Below are 13,655 nucleotides of genomic sequence, written 5' to 3' on the forward strand. Positions count from 1 at the left end.
CCTTGCTGGGTAAAGTAATCTTGGTTGGAGGTTTTTTCCTTTCATCATGCCACTCCCTCTGGCCTGCAGAGTTTCTGCTGAAAAATCTGCCGATAACCTTATTGAGGTTCCCTTGTATGGTACTTGTTTCTTTTCCCTAGCTGCTTTCAAGATTTTCTCTTTGTCTTTAATTTTGGTCCGTTTGATTAATATGTGTCTCAGGGTATTCCTCCTTGGGTGTATTTTACATGGCACTCGCTGTGCTTCCTGGATTTGAGTGAGTGGTTCCTTTCCCATGTTTTCAGCTATTATCTCTTGCAATAGTTTTTCTGTCCCCTTCTCTCTTCTCCTTCTGGCACCCCTATAATACAGTTGTTGGTGCATTTAACATTGTCCCAGAGTCCTGTGAGACTCTCTTCATTTGTTTTCAATCTTTTTTCTCTCTTCTGTTCTATATCTGTGTTTTCCACTAATCTGTCTTCCACCTCGCTTATTCGTTCTTCTGCCTCTTATATTCTGCTGTTGGCTTCTTCTAATGAGTTTTTTATTTCGGATATTGTATTTTGCATCTCTTCTTACTTAAGTTTTATATCTTGTATCTCTTTGCTCAGTGTTTCCTGTGAGTTATCCATCTTTGCCTCCAGTTTATTTCCAATGTCTTGCATCATCTTCAGCATCAACAGTGTAAGTCTTTTTCCTGGAGGCTGAGAATCTGGTCATCACTTAGCTGGTTTTCTGGGGTTTTTTCTTTCTCCCTCATCTGCGGTCTAGTTCTCTGTCTTTTAATTTTTATAGGTTTTTGGTGTGGTGACCTTTTTACAGATAATAGAGTTGTAGCCTCTCTTACTTCTGGTGTCTGCCCCCCTTGTGGCTGAATTTGGTACAGGGGGGCTTGCTGTAGGTTTCCTGATGGGAGGGAGTGGTGCCTGCCCAGTGGTAGGTGGAGCTGATTCCTATCCCTCTGGTGGGTTGGGTTTTGTCTCTGGGTGAGATTAGAGGCAGCTGTGTGCCTGAGGGGTCATTAGGCAGCCTGTATACTGATGGGTGGGGCTGTGATCCCACCTGGATTGTTGTTTGGCCTGGGGCTTCTCAGTGCTGATGGGTGGGGCCAGATTTTCCCAAAATAGCCATTTCTAGAGAAAGGTATGCTGATGATTATTCCCAAGAGCTTTGCTTCCAATGTCCTTCCCCCACAACAAGCCACATTCACCCCTGTTTTCCCAGGAGGTCCTCCAAGAACTGCAGTCAGGTTTGACCTAGATTCCCATGGAGTCTTTGCTTTGCCCTGGGACCCAGTGCACGTGAAAGTCTGTGTGTGCCTTTTAAAAATGGGGTCTCCATTTCCCCCAGTCCCATGGATCTCCTGTGCACAAGTCCCACTGGCCTTCAATGCCAGATGCTCTGGGGGCTCTTTCTCCCAGTGCCAGATCCCTACATGTGAGAGGTTGATGTGTGGCTCAGAACTCTCACTCCTGTAGGTGAGTCTCTGTGAACCAGTTAGTTTCCAGTCTGTGGGGCTTCCCACCTGGGAGGTATGGGGTTGCTTATGTCATGTAATTGCCTCTCCTACCTCTTTATGTGGCCTCCTCTTTGTCTTCTGGAGTAGGATATCTTTTTGAAGGTTTCTGGTCCATTTGGGTGAAGATTGCTCAGTATTTGGTTGTAAATTTTGTTGTTTTTAGGAGAGCAGTTGAGTTCCAGTCCTGCTATTCCTCCACCCTAATCCCATCCCATTTTGTTTATTTTTGTGTATGGTGTGAAGGAGTGTTCTAAATTCATTGATTTACATGCAGCTGTCCAGCTTTCCCAACATCATTTGCTAAAGAAACCGTCTTTTCTCCATTGTATATTATTGCCTCCATTTTTTTGGAAAATTAATTGGCTGTAAGTATGTGGGTTTATTTCTGTATTTTGTTCCATTGTTATGTATGTTTGTTTTTGTGCCAACACCATGCTATTTTGATTACTGTAGCTTTGTAGCATTGTCTAAAGACGGGGAGGATGCCTCCAGCTTTCTTCTTTTTCCTCAGAATTGCTTTGTCATTTTTTTGTCTTTTATGGTTCCATGTAAATTTCAGGATTATTTCTTCTAGTTCTGTCATGTGTAATTTGTTAGGGATTGCATTAAATCTGTAGATTGCTTTGGGTAGTGTGGCCGTTTTAACATTCCAATCCAAGAGCATGAAATATCTTTCCATTTTCTTGAATCAACTTTGATTTCCTTTATCAATCTTTTATAGTTATCAGTGTATGTCTTTCACCTCATTTTTTAGGCTTATTCCTAGGTTTTTTTTTTTTTTTTTAAATGGGAATATCCCATTTTATTATGTTTTGTGCGGGCATCCCAGTGTGACTCACCTTTTCCTTAACACAGTTTTTTCAAAGCATGGGTCTCATTTTAGGGATTTTTCTCAAGCTTGCCCTCATCCTCTTGTTTGTCTTCCCTTACTAGCAGTTCTCTTCCTGCCTCTTAAATTTTCTAGCTTCAGATTTTAACTCCTAGTATTTATTTTTGGCGGTCTTTTTCTTGATGACCCTTTGGATGTCTTTTCTAACTTATAGACCTAGATAACCATTTGCCTACATTTTGTGGACCAGTCTTTAAGGCACAGGAATTGGTGGTGATTAAGACCTGGTTCTTGCTTTTCAGTAGCCTGTAATATAATGGGAAAAGGAGCTAAGCAAATAGAAAGTTTATACACTCAGTGTGCTGAGTGGAAGCATAGAATAGTTGCCAGGTGCAGAGATAGCCCAGAACAGGAAGTAACAACTTGGTAGATAAAATGACTTGAAAAGACACGTTTAAAAGATTCCTCTGCTTCCATTTCATTTCTTGTTTCTTTGAAGGTCTATTAACATGTTGTTGTTGGGGGAGATTATTAGGTGCCTTCTTCTCCATGCTGCTTGGATTTTTTTTTTTTTTTGGATACTTGAAATAGGAGAGGTGAGGGACAGGATTGAGAAAAACTGCCTTAAGGAAACCAGAGAGGTCAGATTTCTTTTTCCTCTACAGGGAGCATAATCTTTATATGTAGAGAGGGCGTTGTAAAGATGGTCTAGTCTAGAGCAATATCTGATTTATTAAAAAATCCCTTGTAAGATTTAATTGATTTATTTGATAATGCTGTTTACTTTGAGCAACTACTTAGACATAAGAATATGCAATATAGAACCTATTGTGCAACATAGGGTAGAAACTCAGTAAATATTTGTAGAATAAGAGACTAAATGAGAAGAGAACTCTCACTGCACCCCCTACTTACTGTTTTACTCTTCCTTCTGGACTGAGAGTAAAGAATAGTCAGTCATTGCCAAAGAACCCTTTTCTTGATTCATTCACATAACTGTGGTTTGATAATTATATACTTGTTTTCAGTTGTTTTTTAGGGGAAGACTTTAACGTTTGAAATATCTCACCTGCATAATCCTTTGAACATTCTCATATATTTCCTTAAGAGCAAATAATACTACTTATACAGAAATAAGACTCATATAACAAGCCTTCAGTGCAAGAATGATTACCCAGAACATATTGTTCCCTTGTGGACTCAGTCCTACAGTGTTTTTTGTTTTTTCTTTTTACAGCCACACATGTGGCATATGGAAGTTACTAGGCCAGGCGTTGAATTGAAGTTGCAGCTGTGGCCTATGCCACAGCCACAGCAACAATGGATCTGAGCCAAGTTTGTGGCCAGCACTGCAGCTTGTGGCAATGGTGGATCCTTAACTCACCAGGACAGGCCAGGGATTGAAGGCAAATCCTCACATGGAAATGTCAAGTCCTTAACTCACTGAGCCACAAGGGGGATTCCAGTCCTATAGTATTTGCCTCACCTTGCCCCTTTGTTTTACCTCTAACTTGCTCTCACTTCCTAACCACTAACTTTGCTGGTTCTTATCCTCTTTCCATTCTTATCTCATTCTTGCTTTGATCTGTAGGGGAGGAAAAAAGTTTTCCTTGACCTTCTTAGGGCCCTTGGCTGGGTCTGAAAATTAAAATGACAAAGACAGATTAACAGGAGAAAAACATACATGTTTTATTGACTTTTTACATGTACATGGAACCTTCACAAGAGAATGAAGACTTGAAGAAGTGATCAGAACAGGAAGCTTTTATACCTTTGAAACAATAAATTTGTAAGGAATTGACAAGACATTATTTGGCCTAGATAGTTAATGGTGAGGAAGTAACTAGTTGGGGTGATTTAACAAGGTTTGTCTGCAGATTATTCTGGGCTGATTAGAGTCTGTCTCCAGTAAAAGGAGAATTTATTTCCTCCCTTTAGGCAATAAAGGGGAAGTTTGTTTTTTCTGCATTTACAGCTTCTTAATTGCTTTCAAATAAAAATAATTAGTATCTCAAATAGGCATATTTTGGGGTGACATATTCTGGTTTCCTTCAAACCATGAAGTACTTTTAGAGCTACAATCATAACACCTCTTAATTCATTTTTCTTATACCCTTAGGCATCTTGGCTAAGTGTCCTCTCCATGACATTTCAAAGATCTGTATATAAACACTTGTTGACTTGAATCTCACTTGTTTACTCTCCTCCAGCAACTACCTTATTTTTGAGCAGTGGGCACTTGTTGCCTGGGTTCATCTTTTGTATCCAAGGCAGGCCATCATGTACAGTTGTGATTATTCAGTGCATAAAAGTGTATGGCCAAAGTGGCAAGTAGGCTGAAATCCAGCCCTTGGTCCTTCATTCACCATGTAGCCACAGGGCCCTAACCATTCAATGGGAGATCCTTTTTCTAACGCATAAAAAAGTGCTGAATTCAGCACTGCCTAAATATAGCTCTTGCCTTATAAGATGGTATCAAAAAACACTGGTTTCTGTTTGTCATGTTTTGCCATCACTTTCTCAGACATAAATTACTACTTGATTTTGGAAAATTTTCAACTGGGTGTTTCAAGTTTAGTTCCTCAGGAACCAGACTCTCCAAGATTGAATGCAGGAGTTTTTTGGGGGCCTGTGCCTGGGAAAAGTGAGGAAAACAGAACCAGGTGGAAGAAGTTGAATTGTGATATTGCAGTAAAGTCCTCATCAATCCTAGGATGACTTTCAGAGTTGTCCCTAGTGACCAGGATTCTCCCTCAGCCCCCTATTCCATAGCCTATTTTTTTGGTCTTTTTTTGTCCTTTTTTTTTTAAAGGGCTGCACCCATGGCATTATGGAGGTTCCAGGCTAGGGGTTGAATTGGAGCTGTAGCCGCTGTCCCATGCCAGAGCAATGTCAGATCCAAGCTGTGTCTGCGGCCTACCCCACAGCTCATGACAATGCTGGATCCTCCTCACTGAGTGAGGCCAGAGATCGAACCTGCATCCTCATGCATGGTAGTCAGATTTATTTCTGCTGAGCCCATGACGGCAACTCCTATTCTACAGTCTATAGTCACTGAATGCAAGCTGCTCCCAGGGAGTAGACCTGACTTTAGTCATGATGTCTCTCTTTGGCTAGGGAGATTATTGGAGAGAGACTCAGTTAAGAACAACCCACATTCCTGGCATCAGTGGAACAAGGACTCAATACTGGAGGTGGATTTGGGCACAACACAGCATGTGCTAACCTAACTTCATAACGACTGAGTGACTTTTTTTCCACCATGGGATTTTGGAGGAAAGAGGTAACTAGTGCTTGCTTTTGGTTGAAGGAACACATGATAGAAACAGAATAATTCCAGGAAAAATTCGAATTTTTTTCTTTGGAAAGGGTACCTGAGATACTGTAATGAATACCAGTAGTATAGATGTAGTAATCCAAGATTGTCTGAAAATCCAGGTTGCGCATTGTATTTATGACTGTAAGCTTGAAAATATCTTTCTATGATTTTGTCCTCTGTTGGTTCCATGCTCAAGAAAATATCTATATTGGTTATCAGTGGAGAAATATAACTAAAAAAAATCTCTTTGTAACTCAGAAAACCTCCTTTCAAAGGTGATACGGAAAACAGTTTCATTACTGAATAAGCATGAAATTTATGCACCCATGACAGACAATCCACTGGGAGACTGCAACAATAGAAAGGAATCCAACCCCCTTATGTAGCCAAGTGGATACAAACCATCACATCACACATAGTTTATCCCAGCTTAACCTTGTAATTGGGGTGACCATCTTGTTGGCTTTATCCAGAGGTAAAGCAAATGTCTCATATCTTTGTAATAGGAGGTAGTTTTGCAAATTAGAGCAGGGCAGCCATCAAAGTTAGGCTCTTACCTTCTTACTGAAACTGAGAGATATGGGAACTATAACCCTTGATGTTTGAATTTCTAAAAGATCCATTAAAAAATGGTTCTTGAGGAAACATGTTTGAATTGTGAGGCTGGCAAGAGGCTTACTTAGCCATTATATGGATTTACATACATTTGAAAAGGACAGAGAAAGAAATCCTGAAAGAAAAAGGAGATTGGGGAAGTTTCTCGCCTTATTTTCAGTAGGGAGAATTAAGCTTCTTATTTTTAACTTATATTTGCCCTTTCATTGTATATCTGGATGTGTTTAAGGTTGTGTCTCCTTGAAGCACTGAAAAATTTTAGAAGCAACCCAAATTCAAAGCTGTTTAAGCACCTGGAGTAGCATCATTGACTATCATCTGATGATAAGCTAAGGAGACCATCAAATTTTGAGATATTGTAATGAAGTGATTCAGTGGTGCTGGAGGTGGGACTTTGGATTCTGATTGCTGCGTGCCCTAGAAGGAGTTATATAACCTCTTTTTTCCATTCCCCAAATAAGAATAATATCATTTACTACTTCAGGCTATTGGTTAATTGAAATAATGTGGATAACTGTCCTAGCACAAACACACATTCAGTAGGAGCTCATTGATCATTGTTGTTTTGGTGACATCTATTTGCCCATAATAGTAAACATTTGATTAGCTTAAAAGTACTTTGTTTAGGAGTTCCCATTGTGGCGCAGTGGTTAACGAATCTGACTAGGAACCATGAGGTTGCGGGTTCAATGCCTGGCCTTGCTCAGTGGGTTAAGGATCCGGCGTTGCTGTGAGCTGTGGTGTAGGTTGCAGATGCGGCTCAGATCCCATGTTGCTGTGGCTCTGGTGTAGGCTGGTGGCTGTGGCTCCAATTAGACCCCTAGCCTGGGAACCTCCATATGCCACAGGAGCGGCCCAAGAAATGGCAAAAAACAAACAAACAAACAAAAAAAATACTTTGTTTATAACACAAATATAATCACACAAAAACCTCAGTTTGATCTAGACTTTTTTTGTGATACTAGTTACTTTTGTCCACTGTATACATTATTAGCTTGGTTTGGGTACAGATTATTTGAGTATGAACTCAGAATGCAAACTTTCCTTTAGCCTGTTCCTTTTTCCCTTGGAGAAAGTGGACATGAGCAATGGCTGTCCAGAGTAAGAGAATGATGCCTTGGGAAATATCTTGACAAATTTGAATCTTTCTGATGTCTTAAATGCCTGACTGCTGTGCTGATTCCTAATGAAATGGACCACTTCTTTATGCAGTTTTTGCTTTGCTCCTGTTTACTTCCTTAGACTCTTGTTCATGCTTCATTTCCCATAATTCTTCTTTCCACCATTAGTCTTTGGCTGTTTGAATGGCCGATAGCGTGGTTGTGGAAAGAATAGGGCTTTTGGTAAACTTATATGTATCAGTTAGGAGAGCTTAGATTCTACTACAGTAACAAATGACCTCCAAAAAAAAGATTGCTTTCTTGCTCATGTTACACATTCATTGCAGATTGACTTCAGCTCTACTTCATGCCATTTTCAAGATCCACCCTCTATCTGATGAACAATTAACCTTGTGGCAAAGGAAAAAAGATCTTGGTAAGTATGTACTGGCTCTAAAACTTCTGTATACAAGGAGTTCTTCTACTCATCTTTCATTGGCCTAAGCAAGTCACATGGCTGAGCCTGCTGTTAATGGGATGAGGATGTATTACTCTCCCACTGGGAAGGATCAGTGAACATCTCCCAGAGTAGATACATCTGCTTTACAACAAAGGGTATTGATGAAGTATTTCTCTTTGATCATACTAATGATTGGCGAGTGAGGGGAATTAATGATGAGAAATAATTCAGTAACTGCTTTTTTCTCATCCACTGGGGTCAGGTAAGAGACACTCCTTTTGATTTTAATTTAGTTTCAATCATAGATCACAGACCATTCTTTATATTTTCAGAACACAAACAAAAGCCCCTTTTAAGCTGTATTTTGCAGGTAGGAGGAATTAAAGTAGATGGAAGTGTAAGATTCTATTTTATCTCCATATATTACTTTTCTGAAGTTCAGAATTCACAGCAATATGTTGATGAGAAAGGTAACATTTATCAAAAAATCAGAAAAATATTGCTTCCTTTAGAAATGATAGTCTGAAAATAATAGTGTTTGTTTCTTTTTGCTTATAGTTTAAGTATTTGATCATAAAGAATCTTCTAAATAAATTCTGTCTGCAGCTATGAGTTTAGTTGTTGAAAACTCATGTTGGCTAGGAGAAGCTTTAAAGAAACCTCTGTAACCTGTCATTACACTAATTATAGTATTGTACCATGTTTGTTGCTTATCTTCTCGCTTCACAGTTTAAATTTCAGTCTTTTGCTGCTGCTTAATATTTCAGATGATTCCTGCAACATGTTTTTTTTTCCCTCTCATCTTTCAAAAACAATTGTGACATTATCTGAACAATTTCACCAGTACATTTTATATAGAGCAGAGGATGGCAAAATTCCCAAGTGCAGTTCAACAGCTGTTGTTCTTCCACTGTGGGTTAAGGATAGAGGCAGTTGTATCCATGGTGACCTATCTGAGTCAGTGAGGATGGGAACTGTGGGATTCTTACAGGGGTTAATAACAGAGCAAATGCTGGCAATCCAGTTTTCACTAAACATTTGGCTTCAAATGGATTTTTTTTTTTTTAAAGAAAGGATTCATTTTTACAGTTCCTCATTTTTGTAAAGCAGATAAATTTGTGCTTAACCAAAGACCTGTAACACCTGAAAACTTATTTGGAACTAAAAAGAGCTTAGAGAAAAGACTATATTTTACTCTTACATTTTAATTTAGAACATACATTACAATTTCATGCTTATTTAAATATCACCCTCTGCCTCTTTCTCCCAAAACATTTGAGGTAGAATGCAATGAAGGCATATTAATAAGTTTAACAAAATAAGTATTAGAGTAATACATCATGACCAAAGGAAGGGAGTGCATTAGAGAAAAAAAATATGATTTATATTTTCTTCCAGTGGGCTTTGTGATGCTGAAAAGCATTAATAAACTTCATGCCTTGGAAAAATTGGAGGAAGAACCCCCACCATATGCAGATGAATTAGATTTGGGGTATGTACCTGGGATGGGGAGAGGGGGAGGCATCTAACCCACACATCTACTTCAGCATCTCATGTGTCAGGCATTGGGAGTATGTTTGATTTGAAAAGGTTTATATTATAAAATCGTACCTGGAAAAAGACCCAAGCTGTTAAATAAAATAAAGAAGTGAAACAAGTTTTTATGGGGGCCTCATTGGTGCCTTTCCAGCAATATTTTTCATAAATGCCTTTGTGGCTTCTGTATCTGTAGGGAACATAACCATAACACAAGCCCCAACCCCAGGATCCATGTCAAAGTAAGTTAATACATAGAAAATAAATCAACACTGACTGTCTATTTTTAAAAGACCTTTGCCCTTAACATACAGAGTGTTCCCAGATGATTGGCTTGGGGCTCCTGATAGTGTATTTTAGCCTCAGGGTCCACATAGGGTGATTCCTGAGGGGCAGTGTTAATGGACAAACACTCGGCATTCTGTTCTCCTGCAGGTAGCAAAGGTTTCTCAACACTTGGATGAAGCAGCAGCCATTAGGCAGTATTGATTGTAATTAGAGATTTCTTAAATTTATTGCCTTTCAGTACTTGGAAGATTTATTGAATTGGTGAACCTAGATCTATCTGAAATAATTTGTAACTTCTCATTTTTGTAGGACAGTTATCATGGAGTGAAGTGTACTTGTACTTAGAAATAAAATTGTTTGATTTTTATGTTTTAGTTACTAAATTTCCCATGTAATTGCAAATATAATTGATGACAGAATACCTGTCAAGAAAAGGAAAATTTTGAATTTTTAGACAGTGTATTAAGTTTTGCTTATCTTTTATTGACTTAGCATATATATTCTCTACTACTGTAATATTTATACTACAAATTACCCTGCAAATGCTTTTTCTTGAACTAGCAAATTGAAATGATTATAGTGTGTATTAGGGAGTTCTGGGACTGAATATAAAGATATATGTGACTCAATTGAAATTGCTGTACCTCATATTCAATGCATTTCTGTTTTGGCTCTTAATATAAAAATATTCTTTCTGGAAGTTCCCATCGTGGCTCAGCGGAACCTAATCCTACTAGTATCCATGAGGATATGGGTTCAATCCCTGGCCTTGTTTAGTGGGTCTGGGATCCAGAATTGCTGTGAGTTGTGGTGTAGGTCACAGACACAACTTGGATCCCGAGTTGCTGTGGCTGTGGCATAGGCCGGCAGCTATAGCTCTGATTTGACCCCTAGCCTGGGAACTTCCATATGTTGCAGGTGTGGTCCTAAAAAGCAAAAAAAAAAAAAAAAAAAAAAAAAAAAAGTTCTTTCTTACATATATGTGGATGAGAGGATAAATGTGTTTCCTCACACACTATCAATCAGCCTTATACTTCATCCTAATGTAATAGAGGTAATGCTGATGTTAAGAGAAGAGGTCCTTGTGTCTATAGTGAGTGGTCCCAGATTTGAAGAAGTGGTTCTTCAGAATAGGTGAAGTCTCCAGAACCATCACAGGACTTGTACCCTATGAGAGCCTTCTTTAGTAGGAAGAGCTCTAAGCTTCAGAGTCATCTACTGGGACTCAAATCCTGGTTCTATCACTTTGAGCATGTAATTGCCCCTTTTGATTTTCAGTTTCCTTATCTATAAAGGAGATCAGAATTTTTCATAGATGATTATCTGGTATATAGAAAGTAGTTATAAGCACTTCCCCAACTGTGATTTGCTGGTAATGTAAGGAAAGTCTTATTATTCTCACTGGATTTTTCTTAGGCCCAGGGTTCTGGAGTGACTGACCTAGGCTGGAAGGACTACAATGACATATCTGGGCTAGGTATTTTCAGGTTTGCTGGACCTGAATAGGTTCTCATCAGTTGTTTTTCAGTCCAATTCTAGATTTCATGTTACTCCAGTTTATAAGCATCCTTCTATTTTTGCAGCTACTTCCTTTGGGTCTGCTCTGATTTTTGCTCCAGGATTCTAGGGTCCTCAATGATGAGAAATCCTCAGTAACAGAGCCATTTATTTTCTTTATCAGAAATGATTGTTTTATTCAGTTAGAAGACTGCAAAGGTTAAGATCCTGTCCATATTGAGTACCTACTCTGTGCCAGACATGGTTCTGGGAGCTAGAGATACAGCAATGAACAAAATAGACAGGATCTTTATGCATATGGAGATTATTTTCCATTTCAGTGGGGCAGAGACAGGAGGTCAGGGTGATGAACTATTTAAGTAAACAGTTCCATGGACAGGACAGTTTATTTACGGTGATAAAGTCCTATGAGAAAACAAAACAGAATAATAAGAGTAATGTGGTATGTGTGTGAAGTTGAAGGGGCAACTTGAGATTTGTAGTCAGAGGAGGCCTCTCTGAGGTGGTGACATTTGAATTGTCAATTTATGGTTTTTGTTCATATCCCTTCCATCCGCTGCCCCCATCCCAACTTCCGATTTGCCCATCAGTGATTGCTATATTACTTGGTGAAAGATTGAAAGGCAAGAGTTGTGGGTGTTAGTAACTTGGAAAGTGGGGTTTATTTTGTTTTATTTATTTTTCTTTTCTAGGGCTGCACCTGCAGCATATGGAGGTTCCCAGGCTAGGGGTCTAATTGGAGCTGTAGCCACCAGCCTACGCCAGAGCCACAGCAATACAGGATTCGAGCCGTGTTTGCGAGCTACAGCACAGCTCACAGCAATGCCGGATTCTTAGGCCAGGAATCGAACCTGCAACCTCATGGTTCCTAGTCAGATTCGTTAACCACTGAGCTATGACAGGAACCCGGAAAGTGGGGTTTAAATGGAGGGGTAGGAATGTGTCTATGGCTGCTAAATCTTTTTTTTTTTTTTTTTTGTCTTTATGCCTTTCCTAGTGCCGCTCCCATGGCATGTGGAGGTTCCCAGGCTAGAGGTCTTATCGGAGCTGTAGCCACTGGCCTACGCCAGAGCAACAGCAAGGTGGGATCCAAGCCGTGTCTGCAACCTACACCACAGCTCATGGCAACTCCGGATCTTGAACCTGCAACCTCATGGTTCCTAGTCGGATTCGTTAACCACTGAGCCACGACAGGAAATCCATGGCTGCTGAATCTTTTTCTCAGTATTAGTGATGGTGCCAGAATAGAATCTGTGCCTGGGTAGGAGGAGATTCAATAGGGTTTTTTTTTGTTTTGTTTTGTTTTTAAATTGCAAACATGAATATCAGGAGGAGCCTTCTGAGCCTATGCTAGAGGACAACAGTCTGAAAGACTTGATAGTTCAGGTTCCAACTATATTCTCAAAGCAGCATAAATTAGACAATAGCCTTATGAACAAAGATTCAGAGGTGTGTGTGTGTGTGTGCCTGCCTTCATATGAGGGTGAGAGAGAAGGCTGCCGAGGGAGAAAAGAGATAAGAGAAACACAGAAAAATTTGTACGTTATGTGTTATACCTTCTGCCTTTTTTTTTGAACATCACTGACCTTAAATGTTAGTAAGATGACACTAATTTTAATATTAAAAATTATTACTGGGATGGTGTACACAAACCGTTTACATGGGAAATCCCTGTAAATGATGTTAATATTGTAGGACAAGATAATGAGTGAGATAACTGCAGTTTTATATTTCTCAGAGGAAAAACCAAGAATGGAATTTTTATAGGGTAGGAAAGAAAAACTCTGAAAGCAACTGTAGAAGACAGAAATAAAACATAGTAATAGTTGAATATCAAAGAAAAAAGTGATAGTTTAAAATAGGTTGTATTTGTGAGGATAGCAAGTAAAAATATTTCTTATAAAGATAAACATGTATGGTTGTTTTAAGTCTGGGTGCCCTTTTACTTCCTTCCTCTAGCCTGTGGGCTATAAAGGCAGATTAGTTGAAAAGAATTATTGAGTTACCCGTCCTATCTTTTGCATATGGGAGAAGAAAGAAAAAAAGCATTTTCTATTATGGATGCAGTTCTCAGACTCTCACTAGAGGGTGGTGTTGGATCTAAAACCAGAGGTTGCTAATCTGGTACATTCATTACTAGGCTGCATTTATATTTAAAGAAAAGGTAAAATCGAGCCTTCTCAGTCTTCCCTAAAAGTTGATAAATGTCAGGTCTGAAAACTCCCAAGGGCCTTATTCAGTTCTGGCTGTTTGCAGCCCCAGAGGAGCCAGATAAAGTAGTGACGAGATTACTGGGGAGGAGTTAAGTGACAGATTCTAATAACGGCTCCTGCACTAACTGGTGGACAAAAAACTAAAGCTCTCTGGGCCTTCATCTCATGTATAAAATAAAAGGGCCATACTAGATGATCCCTAAATCTCCTTACATCTCTAAAATTATGATATTCTAACAAATTCTGGGTCTAAAAGGCTGAAGAATTTTTCATGTTCTT

General features: G+C 39.2%; 1 protein-coding gene across 1 annotated transcript in view; it reads left to right on the forward strand.

Annotated features, from left to right (window-relative positions):
* PLCL1 (phospholipase C like 1) overlaps nucleotides 1-13,655 on the forward strand; it is an 821,890-nt gene that overhangs the window by 6,819 nt on the left and 801,416 nt on the right. The window contains exons 3-4 of the mRNA XM_003133565.5: nucleotides 7,709-7,797; nucleotides 9,220-9,313. The gene's annotated coding sequence lies outside the window, so the exon portion shown is untranslated. The remainder of the gene's footprint in view (nucleotides 1-7,708; nucleotides 7,798-9,219; nucleotides 9,314-13,655) is intronic.

Source organism: Sus scrofa, chromosome 15 (genome assembly GCF_000003025.6).
Source record: "Sus scrofa isolate TJ Tabasco breed Duroc chromosome 15, Sscrofa11.1, whole genome shotgun sequence".
Classification (NCBI taxonomy): Eukaryota; Metazoa; Chordata; class Mammalia; order Artiodactyla; family Suidae; genus Sus; species Sus scrofa.